This window comes from Arachis hypogaea, chromosome 11 (genome assembly GCF_003086295.3).
Source record: "Arachis hypogaea cultivar Tifrunner chromosome 11, arahy.Tifrunner.gnm2.J5K5, whole genome shotgun sequence".
Taxonomy (NCBI): domain Eukaryota; kingdom Viridiplantae; phylum Streptophyta; class Magnoliopsida; order Fabales; family Fabaceae; genus Arachis; species Arachis hypogaea.
In genome coordinates, this window is record NC_092046.1 from 76,384,832 (window position 1) to 76,409,263 (window position 24,432).

At 33.2% G+C, this 24,432-nt stretch overlaps 1 non-coding gene across 1 annotated transcript; it reads right to left on the reverse strand.

The window, feature by feature from the left end:
* Window positions 1-15,766: 15,766 nt before the first annotated feature.
* Window positions 15,767-15,874, reverse strand: LOC112724436 (small nucleolar RNA R71). Its single transcript, XR_003163598.1, has one exon. It is a non-coding gene; the product is annotated as a small nucleolar RNA R71 (small nucleolar RNA).
* Window positions 15,875-24,432: the final 8,558 nt, after the last annotated feature.

Genomic DNA, 24,432 nt, shown 5'->3' on the forward strand with positions numbered 1-24,432 from the left:
CACGCTGAGCTGAGTTATACCAGAACAAGGACGGTGGTTAATCCCGCTTGTTCGTGATTTTCCAGGTAAAGACGGATGGTTAATCCTGCTTACTCGATGTACTCGGTAAGAACGGTTGGTTAATCCCGCTTACTTGTGGTTGCATGTGATAGGCAAGGATGGTGGTCAATCCCGTTTTCATGTTCCAGGCAATGATGGTTGGTAAATTCCACTTTCTTGTGGAACCTACGGGTAAGGACGGTTGGTGAATCCCACTTACCCGAGTCGGGTTTGGCAAGATAACCGACGCATGAGCTCATGGCCAGTAGGACAAGCATGCATCATTTTCATTTGTGTGTATTGATTGGGTGTGTATCTTATATTTGGTTTGCTTTCTTGATTAATTGTATCTATATACTACTTGATCTAATTGCTTTATCTATTTTCTCTACTTGTGTATTCCTTGTATTGCTCTATATGTGTTTGAACAACTGAGAGGTCCCTTATACTGGCGATGCTGACGCTAAGGGCTGTTCTTGATGAAATGATAATAATTAAATGATTGGATGATGGGAATGAATATTAATTGATATGTGAGCTCCCCGGATAGATGCAAGGGTCGTGGATTGCTCTACTTGCTTCGGATTGAGAAATTGAGAGTACTAATATAATTGATAACTTATATTGAGACTGTCTAGATTTATTAAGATTGTTGAAACTGAATGTTGTTAATATTAATTGTTAAAGACTGATAAAATCAGAAGGGCTTAATACTACAATGAATAATAATGATATTGAGAGAACTAATAACTTAATTAGAGACAATTGATAAGGGTTGAGACTTAGTAACTTTATCCTGTTTGGACTAGAAAGGACCCTAAGCTTGAATCTTGATTGATTAGAGTTTAAGATTACCTAGTGGGTTCGTATCTTTTTACATTATCTCTATTTAAAATTATTACCCTACTGAGAACTCGAAAGGATGTTGTTTTCACCCGCTGTAGAAATTTTTTATTTTACAGATACAAGATACGATGCATCTCGTTGAGCATGCTGATTTCTTCTCGGAAGCGAAGATTGTGTTTTGGATTTTCATTATGTATTTAAATGTTGTTCTCCACTTTTGTATATTGTAACTACATGTTCCTCTTAGAGGTTGATTATGGAAAAACAGACTGTATTTTTTATCTTTCTGGGTTGTATTATATTATGTAGCCGGCCTTGTGTTTGCAGGTCGAGACACTACAAGAAAATAGAATATTTAGAACAAAAACTTTGTAATAAATTTAAAATTGTTACAAAAAATTTTTTTTGTAACAAAAATTAGTAATTGTTACATAATAATAATATTTTGTAACAACAATATAATTTATTACAAAATATTTTGTTATTTTGTAACGACTTAATTTTTTTTGTTACAAATTATATTGGCTTTTGTAACGAATCGGTATTTTGTTGCAAAATTTTATAATATTTTGTAACAAAAGATGAAGTTGTTGCAAAAGTTCAAAATATTTTGTAACAAAATATCCATTTGTTCAAAAACTCTAACTATTTTATAACAAAAAATTAATTTGTCACAAAATTCAATATTATTTGTAACAAGTTATTTGTTAGCACAAAATACAAGAAGTTTTGTAACTAAAAAAAATTATTTTAGAATGTTAAAATCTTTAAGATAATTTTATTTTGGTTCAAAAATTTAATTTTTTAAAATATTATTTGTATTAATTAATTATTTTTTTATAAAAATTAAAGATTAAATGATTAATTTTTAAAAATAGTATATATTATTTTATATTTTTTATAAAATTAATATATAAATTTTACTAATAATCAAGTCTTAAATATTGACTAAAATTTAATTTTTTAAATTAAAAAAATTAATTGTTAAACATAAATAAAAATAGTTAAAATTTAAAAATAAAAACAAATGTAAAAAATAAAAACCATAATTCTAACCCTCACTAATAAAAAATAACCTAATTTACACACACTCTCCAAACTCTAACCCTAATCCTCTCCATTTTTCCTAATGTAATTTTATTAATCTAGCATTCTTATGTAATTTTATTATAATTTAATATTTTGCATGATAAGGATTAAAATTTAATAATGGAAGAATTATATAATTTAATTTAAGTAATTTTTATTATGAATAGATTATGATTTATTTTATTACTTTGAATGCTTTATTTTTAAAAATTAATCTAAAGTAATTAAATTAGTTTTATGGAAAAACAGTATTTTTAATCTGTATGACAGATTAGTTCATGATTTTTTAAGAAGTTTTATTTATCAAAAAAAAAATGTGTTATTTTTTTTGTGTTATCTTTCATGAATGCATTACCAATTTTTTTGTATTTACTACAAAACAAAAAATACAAGGCAAAATTAGCAATTCTTTATAAATGTATTGTTAATTGTTAATTGCTCTGAACCTTGCTTGATTTTCTGCAGTCACCATTCTTTATAAATGTATTGCCAATTATTAATTGCTCTGAACCTTGCTTGATTTTCTATAACCGCTATTCTCTATTTCCAAATTTTCTCTGCATCACTATTGCTTCTGCAATAACAGAAATTCTGTTCAGGTGCTTCTCTATGTTCTTATCTTGTGTTTTGACGTAAACCTTATTATGGAACTTTATGAGTGTAAAAGCATTAAAAAAATTCAAGTATATTTGTTATGAAGATTTTGGTGAAAATTGTATTTTGTAATGATTGTTTGACAATTGATACTTATGTAAATTTAATAAATTTGTTTACTAAGTTGTGATTGAATTGTGATTAGTTAGCCCAAGTTTATATATTGAATTGTTAATTCTTGATAATTTGTATTCTTGATTGGCTAGTTTTAAACTCTGAGAATATATTCTTAAGGAATTAGTTAATTTTAACTTGTAAGTTCTAAATTTTTACTCGGATGAAGATAGTGTTATGTGTTATTTTTTAGTTTTGGTTTTCATTATTTATATTTGCAGGGGTACAAAATTGATGCTAACATGCTAGACTTTATATTGACTGAAATATGCTAGAAGAGTAAAAAATTATAAATTCGATATGGTACAATTTTATGTTAGGAAAAAGTTGTGTTTAGTTGAATTTGTAGAACTTATTTTATCGTAAAAGAATCTTAATGATATGTAAGATATTTTAATTATCTATATGATTATATATCATATAAATGTTGAGTTAGTGGGATTAGAAAATTAATTGATATATCAATTATTTAATCAAATATTTTAAAATCAACTTTCTATTTTTATAACTAAAAGAATAAAAAATGTTACAAAAGTAGTATTTTGCAACAAAATATTATGACACAAAAATCTAAATTGTTACAAAAAATATTTTAAAAGTAAAAAGGTGTTACCACTTTCGTAACAAATTTTGGTTTTTGTATTAAAAAAATTAGTTACAAAATATTACTTTGAATTGTAACAGTTTCATTTTTTGTTACAAAAACATTTTGTAATGGGACATACTGCAATGACCCTTTTTTTGTTACAAAATCCTTTTGTTTCAAAATTTCAATTTTTTGTAATAATTTTTTTGTTACAAATATTGCTTTTTCTTGTAGTGAGACTAATATTGTTATGTATCTCTTCTTAAATCATATATATATATATATATATATATATATATATATATATATATAGATAGATATAGATATATTTCATTCGTTTTTGTATACCGAAACTTTATATCATCGAGTGTGATGCGATTTTTGGTTATGTCTCTTTTTCATAGGCTCATAGCTATATTATATTTCTTCAATCTATACATGTGTATTTTATTTTTTTTTTAGAGATCGTAATGTCTCACTACCTTTGACTTATGTCTATAGGGTAAAGTGTTACAATTTTGTACTACATTTTAGGGACTAATTTGTTTAAAATGCGTATGTGAACACTTAACGGCCACATGTACGAGTTAAACAGCAATCACCATTAGTGACTAACAAAGAGAAACTATATTATCTAATGAAAGTAAATGTTGGGGACTATTTTATGTATTTTAAAGTCTAAGAAACTAAAGTATCCAACTTCAAAAATTTTAAAGACTAATTTGAGTAATTACTCTTTAATATTTTACTGAGTCAAAATAGTTTTTAAAAATAGTTTTTAAAAATAACGTAACAAACGTAAAACAAATTAATCTCATAATATAAATCAACAAGTTAATCTTTTAAAAAACTAATGTGTCTTGTATTTTTATCATCAGAACTATTTTATTTGTTAAAATGAGTTGCACATGTATATAAATCAATATTAACATACATTAATCTATTATTTATTTTTAAATCTTTTTAAATTTTGTTTGATGTTGTATAAATACTTAATTTTAAAGGATAAACTACTAAATAACTTAATATTTTAAAATTTATATTACTGACACATAATTTTAAAAGATACAAATAATAAATAAATATTTAAAAACTTGACAAAAATAAATAAACATTAAATATATATTCTTAAAAAAAATTTTAAAATCGAAATTTGATAAAAAAAAATTTAAGACATTGATACAAAAAAATATTTTTATCTTTAAAATTTAGTGATTTTACGCTCAGTAATATTAAAATAAAGGATAAAAAAAAATTTAAAGAATAACAAATATATTTCGGTTATTATTAAAGCGTTTATAAATTTTTCAAAAATGTATTTGTCATTTGTATATTTTAAAATTATTTTTGTAAATAATATACTATTTTATTAATTTATCTAATTTTAAATGTCCAAATTAAATAGAGAAAAACCCAAATCAGCCCCTGACAATTACCTCGAAAGACAACGAGGCCCCTGACAAAAAAAAAACCTCAATCCGGCCCCTGACAAAAAAAATAAACTCAACCCGACCCCTGGCAATTACTTCGAAAGGACAACGAGGCCCCTGTGCCAAAAAAAATAAATGTTATTTTTTTTGGCACAGGGGCTAATCTGTCCCAAAAAAAATTTATCAGGGGCCGGATTGAGTGTTTTTTTTCTTGGGGGCCTCGTTGTCCTTTCGAGATAATTGTCAGGGGCCGGATGGGGTATTCACTCAATTAAATAACATAACAATACCAATAAGAAAAGGGAAAACTTTGTGGCAAAGTGGTACTAGGGATTGGGTGGGTAGGCATTATATGTGCATGATGATGCATGTGAAAGTTTGGGAAGTTTGCCAGGTTTGATGGATATGCATACCCCATCATCAGCTTTTGGAGACTAAAACCCATCTAACACACCATTTGAATGTAGTAGACTAGTAGTAGCGTAGTGATGGAGGCCACTTTTTATTTTTGAGGACAATGATTCATTTATCATGGCCTCCAACTAAGCCCCCTTGCTTGTGCAAGTGTGCAACACATTATTGTTCCCTGTTGGGTCCCATCAATATATGCATGACTGAACCCCACAAAAGTCCTTTAGATATGAACCAACTAAGAATTTAAGATCAAGTGATGATATTTTAAATTTATTTCTGATGATTTTTGCTTTTGATAAATTAGATTTTAATAAAAACATTGACAAAATAATTCATAATTTTTTAGAATATTAGAAAAATTAATATTTAATAAAAATAAAATTATAAATTAATCTTTTATTTTTTGAAATTTCAGATCATTTAATCATTCAATTATAATAATTCTTTAAAATATTAAAGATCTCGTTTATCATTTTAAAAAATATTAGGAACTAATTTATTATTTTATTTTGTGAAAATCTAATTTATTTAATATTCTAAAATATCATAAATGAATTCATAATTTTTTTGTTAAAAAAGTTATTTATTTGATAAAAAAATAATTAGAGCAATTTGGAGTTTCACTGGTTAAAATTATTGTTTACTTGCTTTTTGCCAGTTGTAGCATTAGCAAAGTCACAATAATGTGTGTGTATATACGTGTGTGTGATGCTTCTAACAACTTTCTACAAGAAACGGAAAGAAAAGAAAGGATCCCAATCACCCCTCTTCTTTTTGTTTCTTTGTATGTAAAACTTTCCTTATCCTTTTGTGTCCACGTTACATCAAAATTATTCAACTTATGATATAATAATTTTGTGAGAATAACGATGTATGAGAATAGAGAATTAATTAAATTAAAACGAAATAAGTATATGCGTTCGTATACATAAACTATGTCGGAAACTTCAATTCGATATATAAATATCAAAAGATTCCTACGTACCTGAAATGAGTTTTTGCTTGTGTGAAGAATAATAGAGTTGCTGGTCATAATAAATTGAAACCAAAGTAGTGTAGCTAGCCTAGTTGGTCATAAATTGAGAGACTCCCATATGCACTTGTACCAACTCGATTTTAAAATTAGCTTCACATGGTGACGTACAGCCTGACGCACTACCAAAAAGAAGGGGTTTAGCCACGGAACTCCAAAAAAACTGTGGCAATTATGCTTTTGCAACAAATGAACATCCGTGGCTAGGGAGGGCGACGCGTTTTTAGTTAGCCACGCTTTTTACTCCAATAGCCACGGTTTTAACACCCGTGGAGACATTTGGTTAGCCACAACTTTAGCACGTTTAGACACACTCTTTTCCGTGGCAAAATAAAATATTTGCCTGTGACAAAATTGATCAGGGCGGGCTTTTTTGCCATACTTTTTTCCGTGGCTAACGATAGAAGTTAAATTAAAAAAAATATCATAATAAAAATGCTCTTTAATATAAAATTACATCATATAATATTAAAAAAATTAATCACATTCCTATACGTATTATCCATAGTATAAAAATATAAAATTAACAAATACTTAGTATTGAAAAGCAAATATCCTAGATTAATGGATTTAATGTTAAAAAAATATTCAAATAAAACTATTACAAAATAAATATTAAACTTTGCTAAAATGATACAAATCTTGAAAGTATCAAAATAATGAATTTATCAAGCTCTCCATTTCTTGTTACACAGACAATCCACATGCAAAAATATTTCCAGGTAAATAGTAAAAAATACACATAACTTCGGCCACTAAATTATACACCACTGAATTATACACCCTGTCGATACTCCAGTTGCTTTGTGTACTCCAATAAAATCTGTTAATCAAATTAGAGATCAAGAATTAAGCTAAAAAATTAATAGGTCATGATTTGACTCCTTCGAAGATGATAAAAAATTAAGGTACAATACTTACTTTTCGGATGTAATTTGCAGCTGCTTTGCGGCCTTCAATTGTCAGTTGCATAACATCTTTCAAAATGCCAATTGGTGATTTAGAATCTATCTACAACCAGTAACAAAAGAAAGAATGCATGTTGGAATAAAAAAAAAAAAGTCTAAAATTAACTTTCATTGTTGACTAAAAGAAATATAAAAAACAAAATGATGTCATGAAAATCTTCTTCGCGATTCGGGTTTACAGATAGAATTCTGATTCCACCGATTTTGCTTGCTTCTTCGGCTACTCAAACTGACGGTACTCGAACTGCAAATCATGGTCCCTGCTCTTTCACAGAACGTCCGGTGTGATCGTACCTAGAACCTAAACAGGAACGTCTTGAGCGAATTGCTCTGAAGGTTAGCTGAATTGATCTGAGTGCAGTAGTTAAGAAATTACGAATCGGGAGAAACGGAAGAAAATGTTATTAACGAAAGGGTTGGCTGCATGTTATCAAACTTGAATCAATTGCAGGAGCTAACAAATAGGGATTTTGGAAATAGTGGAAGGAAGTTATTGTTAAGACTGGGTGAGTGGGCTACTTAATAAAAGTTGCGTTTAACATTGCTGCTCAAAATTTCATTCATCTTATTATAGATGTTAATTTAGATTTTGTTTAGTGAACTAACTATAACTTTTTAATTTAGAGTAAAATTTAATTTTAATAAAAAAATATCAAATTGTAAAATTTACAACTTTAAATTATATTCAAAAATTTCACATATTAATTAGAATTTAAAATTTTTACTCGTTGAATTTAAAAAAAATAGCATCAGTAAAAATTAAAATAAATAAACTTAAAACTTAAGAATTTGATACCTTTAAATTGGAGAAAAAAATTTTTTTGTACATAATTAAAAAATGAACTCCTATAAAAATAATTTTAATTTATTTTTTAAATTAAATTAATAAAATATAAGTATAAAACTAATATTCTGAATTTTAAAAGTTAAAATTCTGTTTATTAATGTTGCCATAAATTAAGAGTGAGTAATTAAATAATGAATAATTAAATTAGTTATTATTTCAATAAAATCATAGTTAGTATCTTTTACTTTCTAAAATTAGTTAGAACTATTTTATCAAAGATAAATATGTACTCTTTTTATAAGTACTCTTTTTTATAATTTTAACATTTATTTTCAATTGAATCATTTTATTCTATCACCAAAGTCTCTAAATAATGCATACGATAAAATTGGACACTGAAACTGCATTTGACCAAAAAGAACACGCACAAAAAATGTAACAACTAAAATATAAATATTGAAATTGTATGTATATAATTTAGTTTTTTTGGTTATATTACAATCTGATTTAGTAACAAGTAATGAATAATACAATTACGTTAAAAAACTACAGTTAAATCAAAAAGAAAAAATTAATCAAATCAGCGCATAGCTAATACTAAGTAAAAAATACATGATTCAGAGATATGGCCAAATTCAAGGATCATACTAAGTGAGAAAATTGCACATCATCAATAAAATCTAAAATCAAACCATTAGCATACTTTATTAATTTTTCATGGCAGCACTCAAAAGGAGGGAGAAGAATTCAACAATTGAAGAATTGGAAAAGCCTGCACATGATAAATCGAATTTACCTTTAAGTTACGGTTTAAATTTTGAAAAAGTAAAAACTGCATAAAAATATTTTGAGAGGGATGGAGGACAAAACCAAATTAAACGCGGAATTTAAAAGTGAAAATCGTTCGATTTTGCCACGGTAATCATTGAGTCTGTGGTCATTGAGAGAACTCATCTCAAGTTAGCCACGAACAAACAAAATCGTCGAAAAATTTCACAAAATTTGGCCACGAAAATACAAGACGTTGCAAGTGATTACCACGATCATATAAATTTGTCACTCTTTTTAGTTCGTGGATATCTTCCCGTTGGTAATGTCCGTATTTCTAGTAGTGACGGGGTGGACCTAAAATATGTTGAGTAAAATTTTTATTATGGTCCTATTTAGTTTAAGAGAGGAAGATTCGCCCGTTACGATTAGAAAATGACAATTTAATATCTAATTGTCATTTTTGTTAGATAATTAAATTCTGCTATTAATTTTGTCGTGATCTCATAGTTCCAGAATTCTACATGGCATAATAGATGTTAAATGTCGTTCAACCATTAAATTGGGTCAAATAACTTCCTTATTAAAACGTTAATTCTTTGTATTTTTCTTCCTTTTTTTTTCTTCTCTTCTTTTTCATTGGTAAATACAGAAAAATTATAAACAATCTCCTCATCTTTGGGTGTCTCCATCCCAAGTGCGGCAGAAGAAGCTGACAACCTCACTTCCACTACCAAAGCAAGCGTTTAAAACCGGCAAAATTGTTTAAAAAATTCGACAATAATATTACCGTCAAATTTATCATCAGAAAGAATTTTACGGTATAAATGTTGACGGAAATTATTTATAGGCAGTTATAGAAATTCTACGCTAATTACCATCGGAAATGGCCATCCTAAAAGCATTTACCGTTAAAAAATTTTCGTTAAAAATTCTGACGGTAATATTATTTAATAAAATAATTTAAATAATATTGTCAGATTTATCCCATGCTAAATTCGATGATAATATTTTAGTAAAATAATATTTTTATTTAATATTTTTTAACTATAATTATCATAATTATAACCTGCTTTATTAGGATCCACCTTGTGATAACTAACATTTAAATTAAAAATTAACGAAAATAAAATATGTTTCATTAAAATAAAAAATTATAATATAATCCGAAATAACAACCACTAAACACATAATAAAGTAATCTCGTCAATATAATAAAAGATAATAATGTCAAACTACACAAAAGAAAACCCTAAAGCCTATGGGTCCTAATAATCATCATCATCATCTCCTGCTCTTGATGGTCTCACTGTTGGTTTTGATATGGCGTCACTGTGGGTGCTGGTGTCTGTGTTGGTGCAAGTGCATATGAGGAGAAGACGCTTCCAGCACTGTTGCCTCTTGCACGCATTTTCTTATAATAGACAGCCATCTGCTGGCGTATGCATTGTATTTTCTCCAGCTCCTGCCTCAGGGACTCCATGTCTGCATCCGGAGCATCCCCCTCTGCTATGCGTGCGAGGAGCACATTTTACCTTTCCTCAGACAAATGGAGTCGGTGACCCTAATCCTGCAGGCTCTAGGTCAGGCAATGAACCTTCTCACGCAGATCTACGTCCTGGTAACCCTCCTAATTCACGCCTTTCATATTTGTTTCTTTAACCAAATCAACCTTCCTTGCACAACAAGAAAAATACTAAATACCATTGAATTTAGTGTCGGAGGTTAGCGTCGTGTTTAGCGGCGACTTTATCGGTAGATTTTGTAATGAATTTGTTAGGAAAAAGATTTACCGTTAGAAACTAGAATCCGACGATAATATTTAGAGAAAAAAGCAAAATAATTGGCGCCACGATTGCCGTCAGATTTACAGGCGAATAAATTTTACGGTAACCTTGATTCATGAAAAATTGCATTTTGGTCAACCGTGAAGCTTTACCGACAGGTATCCGATGGTAAATGCGTCCTAAATTTGAACCGTGAACCTTTTTTTCCCTCATTTTGAATTACTCTCTCTCTCTCTCTCTCTCTCTCTCTCTCTCTCTCTAACCCTATCACCTCCCACTCTCTCTCTCTAAGCCTATCCCTCTTCCCTAAATATTCCCTCCGATGGCCCCCTATTGTCGTCCAAACTAAACTGCCACTGTTGTTGCCGTTTCTGCCACTGCTGTTGCCGGCGCTGCTCCATCCAGGTAGCACCCCCTTCTGCCACTTCTTAAATTTTGTTCTGGCTTGGTATCGGATGACCATTGATGAGAATAGATTCTAATTTGATTCTAAATTGGAAGTTGAGAATAGATTCTAAATTGTGTTATTTGTTGTGTTCTAGTTTGTTGTATTGTTTTAAATTTTAACTAATTAGGTACTCAACTAAATAGTTAACAATATAAATCATATAATGCTTAATATAACTTAAATTTAGAAACAAATACATAATACATATTTACAATATTAGCTTGAATAAGATTGAGTAATTTATACAAACTAGAATTTAACGTTTTGATTTGAATTTATAAAAGTATGTGAAGTAATAGGTTTTAGATAACATTTAATTTCATCAATCTAAGAGTCGAGTTAAAAAGAGAACATCATTAATATTTAATAATGCTTGATGATATGCATGTATTAGTAGTATTAACGTTTGAGAATAGATTCTCTAATAGATTAGTTAGGTTTAGATTCAAGGGTTCTAACTTATGTAAAGTTTCGTGTTTGAATATGTTTTGATTGTTGTGCGGTTTATCACCGTGAAGGTTAGCACCTTTATAGGGGAGGTTATGTCAAAATTTCTTCTAAATAACATAATTGTGTGACGATTTGTGTTAATTGGTATGCTCTTTGCAGTCATGAGGACAAGTAGAGGTGTCACAGATCAGCCTCGTGGTCGTAGTTGTGCTAGAGGGAGGGTTTCTACTGGTACCTGATGAGTGGATAATTTATACGCTTTTTGGCATTATTTTTACATACTTTTTAGTATGAATTAGTTAGTTTTTAGTATATTTTTATTAGTTTTTAAATAAAATTCACATTTCTGGACTTTACTATGAGTTTGTGTATTTTTCTGTGATTTCAGGTAATTTCTGGCTGAAATTGAGGGACTTGAGCAAAAATCTGATTCAGAGGTTGAAGAAGGACTGCAGATGTTGTTGGATTCTGACCTCCCTGCACTCAAAGTATATTTTCTGGAGCTACAAGAGTCCAAATAGTGCGATCTCAATTGCGTTGGAAAGTAGAAATCCAGGGCTTTCCAGTAATATATAGTAGTTTATACTTTGCTCGAGTTTAAATGACGCAAACTGGCGTTCAACGCCAGCTTTCTGCCCTATTCTGGAGTTAAACGCCAGAAACAGGTTGCAAAGCAGAGTTAAACGCCAAAAACAGGTTACAAACTGGCGTTTAACTCCAAGGAAGACCTCTACACGTGAAAGCTTCAATGCTCAGCCCAAGAACACACCAAGTGGGCCCCGGAAGTGGATTTCTGCATCATTTACTTATTTATGTAACCCTAGTAACCAGTTTAGTATAAATAGAACTTTTTACTATTGTGTTAGAGATCTGTAGAACACATTATGTAACTTTTATGTTATGAGACCTCCATGAGAGGCTGGCTACTCGGCCATGTCTACCCTATTTTTACTTATGTATTTTCAACGGTAGAGTTTCTGCACACCATAGATTAAGGTGTAGAGCTCTGCTGTTCCTCATGAATTAATGCAAAGTACTATTGTTTTTCTATTCAACTCAAGCCTATTTCTTCTCTAAGATATTCATTCGCGCACAAGAACATGATGAATGTGATGATTATGTGACGCTCATCACCATTCTCACTTATGAACACGTTCCTGACAACCACTTCCGTTCTACATGAAAACAAGCTTGAATGCATATCTCTTAGCCTCCTGATCGTGAGATTAGAGTCTTCGTGGTATAGGCTAGAATTATTGGCGGCCATTCTTGAGATCCAGAAAGTTTAAACCTTGTCTGTGGTATTCCGAGTAGGATCTGGGAAGGGATAGTTGTGACGAGCTTCAGACTCGCGAGTGCTGGGCGTAGTGACAGACGCAAAAGGATTATTGAATCCTATTCCAGTATGATCGAGAACCGACAGATGATTAGCCGTGCGGTGACAGCGCATTTTGGACCATTTTCACTGAGAGGACGGGATGTAGCCATTGACAACGGTGATGCCCTACATAAAGCTTGCAAAGGAAAGGAGTAGGAATGATTGGATGAAGACAGCAGGAAAGCAGAGGTTCAGGAGGAACAAAAGCATCTCTATACGCTTATCTGAAATTCTCACCAATGAATTACATAAGTATTTCTATCCTATTTTATATTTTAATTATATTTTAATTATCAATTCACCATAACTATTTGAATCCGCCTGACTGAGATTTGCAAGATGACCATAGCTTACTTCAAGCCGACAATCTCCGTGGGATCGACCCTTACTCACGTAAGGTTTATTACTTGGACGACCCAGTGCACTTGCTGGTTAGTTGTGCGAAGTTGTGACAAAGAACTAAAATTATGAACGTGCGTATTAAGTTTTTGACGCCGTTACCAAGGAATGAACGATCACGATTTTGCATACCAAGTTTTTGGCGCCGTTGCCGGGGATTGTTCGAGTTTGGACAACTGACGGTTCATCTTGTTGCTCAGATTAGGTAATTTTATTTTAATTTTAAGTTTTTGTTTTATTCTTTTATTTTCGAAAAATTTTTCAAAAATTTTTTTTTAATAAAAATAAATTATTCTATGTTCTTCAGAATTTTTAAGAATGAATTCTAGAGTTTCTTCATGATTTGTTGAAGCCTGGCTGGCTGCCAAGCCATGTCTAAATTTTTGGATTGAGGCTTCCACCTATCATGGCAAGAGCCCTTGGACTCTCATCTAATTAGCTGTTATATGCCTGATTTGTATCTGCTGAAGCTTGGCTGGCCATTGGCCATGTCTAGTGTTTTGGACCGGAACTTTCACTGAAAGCTTGGCTGGCTAGTAAGCCATGTCTAATTCCTGGACCGGAGCATTAGACTAACAATGCATGATTCCTGGAATTCTCATTAAAAAAAATTTTGAAATCCTTATTTTTCTTTTCCAATTAATTTTAAAAAAAAATCCAAAAAAATTCTAATAAAATAAAAAAAAAACCAAAAATTTGATGTTTCTTGTTTGAGTCTTGTGTTAAATTTTAAGTTTGGTGTCAATTGCATGTTTTTAAAATTTGTGCATTTTTCGAAAACTCATGCATGGTGTTCTTCATAATCTTCAAGTTGTTCTTGATGATTTGCTTTCTTTGATCTTTGCATTTTCTTATTGTGCATCTTTTCTTGTTTCTCATATCCATTTTCAATTTGTTAGTGTCTATACATGAAAAATTTTTAAGTTTGGTGTCTTGCATGTTTTTCTTTTCATAAAAATTTTTAAAAATAAGTTCTTGGTGTTCATCTTGACATTCAAAGTGTTCTTGGTGTTCATCTTGACATTCATAGTGTTCTTGCATGCATCATTTATTTTGATCCAAAATTTTTATGCATTGAGTCTTTTTGATGTTTTTCTCTCTCATCATTAAAATTCAAAAATCAAAAAAATATCTTTTCCTTATTTTACTCATAATTTTCGAAAATTTGATTTGATTTAGTCAAAAGTTTTAAAAATTTAGTTGTTTCTTATTAGTCAAGTCAAATTTTCAATTTAAAAACCTTATCTTTTTCAAATCTTTTTCAAAAATCAAATCTTTTTCATTTTTCTTTCATAATTTTCAAAATTTTCAAAATTTATTTTCAAAATCTTTTTCTTATTTCTATTTCATATTTTCGAAATTAATGCTAACAATTAATGTGATTGATTAAAAAATTTTAAGTTTGTTACTTGCCTAGTAAGAAAGGTTCAATCTTTAAATTTTAAAATCATATCTTTTTGTTTCTTGTTAGTCAAGTAACCAACTTTAATTTTCAAAATCAAACCTTTTTAAATTTCTTTTTCAAATCTTTTTCAAAATAAATGTCAATCACATCTTTTTCAAAATCAATTTCAAAATCTCTTCTAACTTCTTATCTTTTCAAAATTTGATTTTCAAATCTTTTTCAATTAATCTTATCTTTTTGTTTGATTCTTACCTTTTTCAAAATTACCTAACTAATTATCTCTCTAATTTTCGAAAATCACCTTCCTCTTTTTCAAAATTCCTTTTTAATTAACTAATTGTTTTAAGTTTTAATTTAATTGAATTTCGTTTTTCTTCTTAAAAATTTTGAATTTAACTTTAATTTTTATTTTTATTTTATTTAATTTTCGAATTCTTCCATCTCTCATCTTCTTCTAATTATTTATTTATTTACTAACACCCCTCTTTCACTCCAAAATTCGAACCCACTCTTCTCCTCTGTGTTCGAATTCTTATCTTTTCCTTCTTCCATTCTTCTTTTCTTATACTCATACAAGGAATCTCTATACTGTGACACAGAGGATTCTATATTTTCTTTTGTGTTCTCTTTTTTTTTTCATATGAGCAGGAACAAGGATAAGAACATTCTTGTTGAAGCTGATCCTGAACCTGAAAGGACTCTGAAGAGGAAGCTAAGGAAAACTAAAGCACAACTCTCTGGAGAAAATCTGACAGAAATTTTCGAAAAAGAAGGAGACATGGCCAAAAATAATAACAGTGCAAGGAAGATGCTTGGTGATTTTACTGCACCAAATTTCAATTTACATGGAAGAAGCATCTCAATCCCTACCATTGGAGCAAACAATTTTGAGCTAAAGCCTCAATTAGTTTCTCTGATGCAACAGAACTGCAAGTTTCATGGACTTCCATCAGAAGATCATTTTCAGTTCTTAACTGAATTCTTGCAGATCTGTGATACTGTTAAGACCAATAGGGTTGATCCCGAGGTCTACAGGCTTATGCTTTTCCCATTTGCTGTAAGAGACAGAGCTAGAATATGGTTGGACTCTCAACCTAAAGATAGCCTGAACTCTTAGGATAAGCTAGTCACGGCTTTCTTAGCCAAGTTCTTTCCTCCTCAAAAGCTTAGCAAGCTTAGAGTGGATGTTCAAACCTTCAAACAGAAAGAAGGTGAATCCCTCTATGAAGCTTGGGAGAGATATAAGCAACTGACCAAAAAGTGTCCTTCTGACATGCTTTCAGAATGGACCATCCTGGATATATTCTATGATGGTCTGTTTGAATTATCAAAGATGTCATTGGACCATTCTGCAGGTGGATCCATTCACCTAAAGAAAACGCCTGCAGAAGCTCAGAAACTCATTGACATGGTTACAAATAACCAGTTCATGTACACTTCTGAAAGGAATCCTGTGAGTAATGGGATGCCTCAGTGGAAGGAAGTTCTTGAAATTGATACTCTGAATGCCATATTGGCTCAGAATAAAATATTGACTCAGCAAGTCAATATGATTTCTCAGAGTCTGAATGGATTGCAAGCTGCATCCAACAGTACTCAAGAGGCATCTTCTGAAGAAGAAGCTTATGATCCTGAGAACCCTGCAATAGCAGAGGTGAATTACATGCGTGAACCTTATGGAAACACCTATAATCCCTCATGGAGAAATCATCCAAATCTCTCATGGAAGGATCAACAAAAACCTCAACAAGGCTTTGATAATGGTGGAAGAAACAAGTTTAGCAATAGCAAGCCTTTTCTATCATCCACTCAGCAACAGACAGAGAATTCTGAGCAGAATCCATCTAGCTTAGCAAATATAGTCTCTGATCTATCTAAGGCCACTTTAAGTTTCATGAATGAAACAAGGTCCTCCATTAGAAATTTGGAGGCACAAGTGGGCCAGCTGAGTAAAAGAGTCACTGAAACCCCTCCTAGTACTCTCCCAAGCAATACAGAAGAGAATCCAAAAAGAGAGTGCAAGGCCATTACCTTACTTGGTGTGGCTGAACCCAAAGAGGAGGAGGAGGACGTGAATCCTAGTGAGGAAGACCTCCTGGGACGTTCACTGACCAATAAGGAGTTTCCCTTTGAGGAACCAAAGGAATCTGAGGCTCATCTAGAGACCATAGAGATTCCATTGAACCTCCTTTTACCATTCATGAGCTCTGATGACTATTCATCTTCTGAAGAAGATGAAGACATTTCTGAAGAGCAAGTTGCTCAATATTTAGGAGTAATCATGAAGCTGAATGCCAAATTATTTAGTAATGAGACTTGGGAGGATGAACCTCCATTGCTCATCAAGGAACTAAATGCCTTGGTTCAGCACACTTTACCTAAAAAGAAACAGGATCCTGGTAAATTCTTAATCCCCTGTAACATAGGCACCACGACCTTTGAGAAGGCTCTGTGTGACCTGGGGTCAGGCATTAACCTTATGCCACTCTCTGTAATGGAGAAACTTGGGATCTTTGAGGTGCAAGCTGCCAGAATCTCATTAAAGATGGCAGACAACTCAAGAAAATAGGCTTATGGACTAGTAAAGGACGAGCTAGTAAAGGTTGAAGGCCTTTATATCCTTACTGATTTCATAATCCTAGACACTGGGAAGGATGAGGATGAGTCCATCATCCTTGGAAGAACCTTCCTAGCCACAGCAAAAGCTGTGATTGATGTGGACAGAGGAGAGTTGGTCCTTCAACTGAATGAGGACTACCTTGTATTTAAAACTCAAGGTTCTCCTTCTGTAACCATGGAGAGGAAGCATGAAAAGCTTCTCTCACTGCAGAGCCAACCAAAGCCCCCACAGTCAAACTCTAAGTTTGGTGTTGGGAGGCCACAACCAAACTCTAAGTTTGGTGTTGAACCCCCACATTCAAACTCTAAGTTTGGTGTTGGGAGATCTCAACAATGCTCTGAACATCTGTGAGGCTCCATGAGAGCTCACTATCAAGCTATTGACTTTAAAGAAGCGCTTTTTGGGAGGCAACCCAATGTTATTTAACTATATCTATTTATTTTCCATTGTTATTTTATGTTTTCTTTAGGTTGATGATAATGTGAAGTCATAAAAACTATTGAAAAATCAAAAATAGAATGAAAAATAGCATTCAAAACAGCACACCCTGGAGGAAGAGCATTCTGGCATTTAAACGCTAGAAACAAGCATTTGTCTGGCGTTTAACGCCAAAAATGAGCACCAAACTGGCATTTAACGCCAGAAACAAGCATCAATCTGGCGTTAAACGCCAGAAACAGGCTACAATTGGGCGTTTAACACCAAAAACAGGCAGCAGTCTGGCGTTAAATGCCAGTATTGCATATAAAGGGCGTTTTGCACGCCTAATTGGAGCAGGGATGTTAAGTCCTTGACCCCACTGGATCTGTGGACCCCACAGGATCCCCACCTACCCTAACTCTCTCTCTTCACACCTTTTCATAACCCTCTTCCCCAAATACCCTTCACCAATCACCTCAATCACTCTTCCCCATCACCTCTTAACCACTCACATCACTCCTCTCTTCCCTAAAAACACCACCTACCTACAAATTCAAATTCATTTTCCTCCCAAACCCAACCCTGATGGCCGAACCCTAAACCTCCCCCCACTCCTATATAAACCCCTCATTCCTTCTTCATTTTTACCCAACACAACCCTTTCTTCTTCCCCTTGGCCGAATACACACCTCTCTCTCTCCTCCATTTTTCTTCCTCTACTCCTTCTTTCTTTCTTCTTTTGCTCGGGAACGAGTAAACATTTTAAGTTTAGTGTGGTAAAAGCATTGCTTTTTGTTTTTTCATAACCATTTATGGCACCTAAGGCTGGAGAAACCTCTAGAAAGAGGAAAGGGAAGACAAAAGCTTCCACCTCCGAGTCATGGGAGATGGAGAGATTCATCTCAAGGGTCCATAGCTCAGTAGTAGAGCATTTGACTGCACAACAAAAGAGCCCACTCATGGACCTCAACAAAAGCATGAGGAAATTCCTCATCATGAAATCCCTGAGATGCCTCAAGGGATGTACTTTCCTCCACAAAACTATTGGGAGCAAATTAACACCTCCCTAGGAGAATTAAGTTCCAACATGGGATAACTGAGGGTGGAGCACCAAGAGCATTCCATCCTCCTCCATGAAATTAGAAAAGATCAAAGAGCTATGAGGGAGGAGCAACAAAGACAAGGAAGAGACATAGAGGAGCTCAAGAACACCATTGGTTCTTCCAGAGGAAGAAGACACCACCCTCACTAAGGTGGACCCGTTCCTTAATCTCCTTGTTTGTTTATTTTCTCTATTTTTCGTCTACTATGCTTTATATCTATTTATGTTTGTGTCTTATTACATGATCACTTGTGTCTAAGTGTCTATGTCTTAAAGCTATGAATGTCCTATAAATCCATCACCTCTCTTAAATGAAAAATTCTTTTAATCACAAAAGAACAAGAAGTACATGGTTTCGAATTCATCCTTGAAACTAGTTTAATTATTTTGATGTGGTGACAATACTTTTTGTTTTCTGAATGAATGCTTGAACAGTGCATATGTCTTTTGATATTGTGGTTTATGAAGGTTAAATATGTTGGCTCTTGAAAGAATAAGGAAAAAGAAGAAATGTTATTTGATGATCTGAAAAATCATAAAAATTGAGTCTTGAAGCAAGAAAAAGCAGTGAATACAAAAGCTTGCGAAAAAAAAAGAGAGAAAAGAAAAATGGCGAAAAAAAGAAAGAAAAAGAAAAAGCAAGTGGAAAAAGCCAAAAGTTCTTTAAACCAAAAGGCAAGAGCAAAAAGCCAATAGCCCTTAAAACCAAAAGGCAAGGGTAATAAAAAGGATCGAATGCTTCGAGCATCAGTGGATAGGAGGGCCTAAAGGAATAAAATCCTGGCCTAAGCGGCTAAACCAAGCTGTCCCTAACCATGTGCTTGTGGCGTGAAGGTGTCAAGTAAAAACTTGAGACTGAGCGGTTAAAGTCAAGGTCCAAAGCAAAAAAAGAGTGTGCTTAAGAACCCTGGACACCTCTAACTGGGGACTCTAGCAAAGTTGAGTCACAATCTGAAAAAGTTCACCCAGTTTTGTGTCTGTGGCATTTATGTATCCGGTGGTAATACTGGAAAACAAAGTGCTTAGGGTCACGGCCAAGACTCATAAAGTAGCTGTGTTCAAGAATCAACATACTGAACTAGGAGAATCAATAACACTATCTGAATTCTGAGTTCCTATAGATGCCAATCATTCTGAACTTCAATGGATAAAGTGAGATGCCAAAACTATTCAAGAGGCAAAAAGCTACTAGTCCCGCTCATCTAGTTGGAGCTAAGTTTCATTGATATTTTGGAATTTATAGTATATTCTCTTCTTTTTATCCCATTTGATTTTCAGTTTCTTGGGGACAAGCAACAATTTAAGTTTGGTGTTGTGATGAGCGGATAATTTATACGCTTTTTGGCATTGTTTTTACATAGTTTTTAGTATATTTTTATTAGTTTTTAAATAAAATTCACATTTCTGGACTTTACTATGAGTTTGTGTGTTTTTCTGTGATTTCAGGTAATTTCTGGCTGAAATTGAGGGACTTAAGCAAAAATTTGATTCAGAGGTTGAAGAAGGACTGCAGATGCTATTGGATTCTGACCTCCCTGCACTCAAAGTGGATTTTCTGAAGATAAAGGAGTCCAAATGGCACTATCTCAATTGCGTTGGAAAGTAGACATCCAGGGCTTTCCAGCAATATATAATAGTCCATGCTTTGCTCGAGTTTAGACGACGCAAACTGGCGTTCAACGCCAGCTTTCTACCCTATTCTGGAGTTAAAGGCCAGAAACAGGTTGCAAAGCAGAGTTAAACGCCAGAAACAGGTTACAAACTGGCGTTTAACTCCAAGGAAGACCTCTACACGTGAAAGCTTCAATACTCAGCCCAAGCACACACCAAGTGGGCCCTGGAAGTAGATTTCTGCATCATTTACTTATTTCTGTAACCCTAGTAACTAGTTTAGTATAAATAGAACTTTTTACTATTGTGTTAGAGATCTCTGGAACACATTATGTAACTTTTACGTTCTGAGACCTCCATGGGAGGCTGGCCACTCGGCCATGTCTACCCTATTTTTACTTATGTATTTTCAACGGTAGAGTTTCTGCACACCATAGATTAAGGTGTGGAGCTCTGCCGTTCCTCATGAATTAATGCAAAGTACTATTATTTTTCTATTCAAATCAAGCCTATTTCTTCTCTAAGATATTCATTCGCGCACACGAACATGATAAATGTGATGATTATGTGACGCTCATCACCATTCTCACTTATGAATGCGTGCCTGACAACCACTTCCATTCTACATGAAAACAAGCTTGAATGCATATCTCTTAGCCTGCTGATCATGAGATCAGAGTCTTCATGGTATAGGCTAGAATTATTGGCGGCCATTCTTGAGATCCGGAAAGTCTAAACCTTGTCTGTGGTATTCTGAGTAGGATCTGGGAAGGGATGGTTGTGACGAGCTTCAAACTCACAAGTGTTGGGCGTAGTGACAGACGCAAAAGGATTACTGAATCCTATTCCAGTATGATCGAGAACCGACAGATGATTAACCGTGCGATGACAGCACATTTTGGACCATTTTCACTGAGAGGACGGGATGTAGCCATTGACAACGGTGATGCCCTACATAAAACTTGCCATGGAAATGAGTAGGAATGATTGGATGAAGACAGCAGGAAAGCAGAGGTTCAGGAGGAACAAAAGCATCTCTATACGCTTATCTGAAATTCTCACCAATGAATTACATAAGTATTTCTATCCTATTTTATATTTTAATTATATTTTAATTATCAATTCACCATAACCATTTGAATCCGTCTGACTTAGATTTGCAAGATGACCATAGCTTGCTTCAAGCCGACAATCTCCGTGGGATCGACCCTTACTCACGTAAGGTTTATTATTTGGACGACCCAGTGCACTTGCTGGTTAGTTGTGCGAAGTTGTGACAAAGAACTAAAATTATGAACATGTGTATTAAGTTTTTGACGCCGTTACCAAGGAATGAACGATCACAATTTTGCATACCAGTACCTCTGGGACTTCTCAGTCGTCCTCCTCTACTCTGACTACCCCAGTGACGTCACAGGTAATGGGTGCCCCGGACTAGCCATTCATCATAGTCCCTAACCCCAACTACATGACTCCTTCTACCTCGATGACACCGCCTACATCCGCTCAGCAGCCAACTATTATGACAACGATGCCTTTATCTGCTCAGTAGCCCACTATCTCGACAACGCCGCATCCAGCGACATACACCGTGGTGCCGAAATCCTTTCACAGATCCCAACCAGATGCCATTCCACCACCTTCCATCGCATGGATGATGATTTGGCCTGATGGGATGACAACATGAGTACTATTTTAACTCCTGTATATGCAAACCATTTTAGTTAGTCAATTTAATTTAGTTACACTTAATTTTCAAGTTTTAGTGAATTTAGGTTGTTAAGATAGGTTTGATTTAGGTTAGTAGGTTTTGAATTGCTGAAAGTGTTTGATAATTGTTGATGGATGTTGCTGCTTAAGTCATATAATGTCATATATATGAAATTACTAATGTTAATTAATTGAACTATTTATTGTTGATTGATGGATGTTGCTGCTTGATTCTTGATTCTTGTTTGTTGATCATAGTTGTTAGATGCAAACCGGTGATCGAACCGGTTAGGATACTGGGTCACTAGTTTAACCGGTGGGTCACTGGTTGACTCGGTACTATGTAAATAAAAAATAAAAATGTCAAAAATTTAAAATTAAAATTTAAAATACATATTTTACTAATATTTTAAGAATATCAAGCTATTCTAAAATAATATGGACTAAAAACAATAAGTATTTTGTTATTTTTACTCTATTATAAATATTTTTATTTTGTTTTTATATTAAAATAACTATTATTTTCAAATTTCAATAATTTATTAATTAGTTTATATCGATTACACTATTATATACTATAAGTATTTAATAAAAAATAATACTAATAGATATTATATAATTATGAAAAGAAAAAAATAAGTGAGTTTATAATTATTGTTAAATAAAAATATAATTAATTTAAGAATATGTGAATTTATAACTAAATTTAAAATAAATTAGATAGAAGTAAATTATTTGATAAAAGATATGTATATATATTATAATTTGCATGCATATTAATGAGAATCATCATAGCCTGGTGGCTATGAATAGCTTTAATTTTCTAGAGGGGAGGAGTTTGAATCCCATCTCTAACATTTTGGTAAAATTTAAATCCTAACTGGTTCGGTCGGATCGGTCTTTATTGAGTTCGACCAGTTTTTACCGGTTCACATCGGGTTTGACCAATTCACACCGGTTTTCTACCTCATGTGGTCCAAACATCAGACCGGACCGGTAGAGGGTCCGATTCACTAGTTTTTCAGTTGAACTGGCCGGTCCGGTCCAGTTTTAATAACATTGTTGTTGATTGTTGATAGATGTTGCTATTTAAGTGATTGCCGAAATTTCTATAATTCAAGTTTATAGATGACTTCAAATAATTTTTTAGTAAACTACTAATCTTAAGTTTCTCATTGATTAGTTTGCGCCAAATAATAATGCAAGTACACAAGAGTGTACTAATGTCATCAAGTATGTACAACCACCCATTGCTGAGCTACAAGAAGATCCTAGCTGAGACAAGAGAGCGATGGCTTCAGAAGTGGGCGGTAAAAACTCAACATATTCAAATCTTAGTTTATATCTTCTATTTTATTTAATTATGTATTTAATTTTGATTAACTCATGCTAAATGTTCTTTTTGCAGGAGAAATTTATATGGGACAAGACTCACGATCTCATGGTCGGAAAGATCTTCCACTATTGGATGGCTAGGCGGCTTCAGCAGATGTTGGAGGACATACGTGAGCACTCCGATTACCTCATCATTTGGCTCCGCTCGGACATTAAAAAGGCACTGTACGTCCAGAGTTAACAGGGCATCAGTCAGGTCGTCAAAGTATACCGATGGGTCAACGACTTTCATGAAGACAAAGGCCAGGCTAGTAAGTAACTTGTTTTATTTTGTTATTAAATTCGTTTAGTATTAATATATTATCATTATTACTTGACGTAACATGTGGTTTCAAAATGTATAGTCTAAGTCGTTGGATCGTGAGGAAATGATGGCAGAGACTTTCAAGTACACTCACACGTTGAAGGAGAACAAGGAGAGATTTGCTGACCAGCGGGCATGGATCATTATGTGAGTAAACATCATGTGATATACCATTTTTAAATTAACTACAACCCTAATAATAAAATGTGTTATACAGAAGTCCTACATGCAGATATTGGAGGCTGCAATCCAGCAATCTCAGTGTACTAGAGACAACAGCAACAACTCCACTGCATCAGTCGTCGATCCTGATGGGGACTGGCGCGAGGTCACATCTGAGCCATACAAGAATTACGTGTGTGGGCTGGAATCATTCTTCGCCGACAACCTCCGCACATCCACATTGAGACAATCATCCGCCTCTACCACCAGTCAACCCGTCAATCCCGAGGGTGGCGTCGATTTGAGGAGCACGTGCTGCTCCTCACGCAGAGCCTTCACCAACAGGCTTAGCAGGTGCAGGAGTTCAAAGAAAGGTATCAGGTGATCCTCTCACGCATGATAGACACAGATGATCTTAGGCTGGAGTGAAGGCGGGAGTTGGAGCAGCTTCAGTGGACGGAGCTATAGATGACAGTGTACCAAGATCAGATGTGCGCTAGTGGCAGTGGCATT